Genomic DNA, 343 nt, shown 5'->3' with positions numbered 1-343 from the left:
CTGGCTCCTCAGCACACAGCTCTGGTTGCCGCCACCACTCTTTGCCCGAACATAGCCGGCACTGCCATCGCAGTCACAGCCACCGTTGGAGCCGACGTAGCAGGCGGTGTGCGGCCAGTGGCCCAGACATTGGCTGTCCTCGGTGCAGCGCACCTTCTTGCAGAGGTATCGGCTGTAGGAGGCAGGGTCTTCAATGCTGCCCAACTTGCAGCCACACTGGCCGTTCAGGCAAATTGAGGAGCAGTTGCGGTGGCTGGTGCAGGCACCGCCCAGCGGACTGACCGTCGGCCTGCAGCCTGTACGCGTCACAGCATCGTAGCTGAAGTAGGGGTCGCAGGAGCAC

Source organism: Rhagoletis zephyria, unplaced genomic scaffold, assembly GCF_001687245.7.
Source record: "Rhagoletis zephyria isolate East Lansing unplaced genomic scaffold, Rhagoletis_zephyria_1.1 Rzeph_scaffold_45684, whole genome shotgun sequence".
NCBI lineage: Eukaryota > Metazoa > Arthropoda > Insecta > Diptera > Tephritidae > Rhagoletis > Rhagoletis zephyria.
This window is presented reverse-complemented; position numbering follows the sequence as displayed.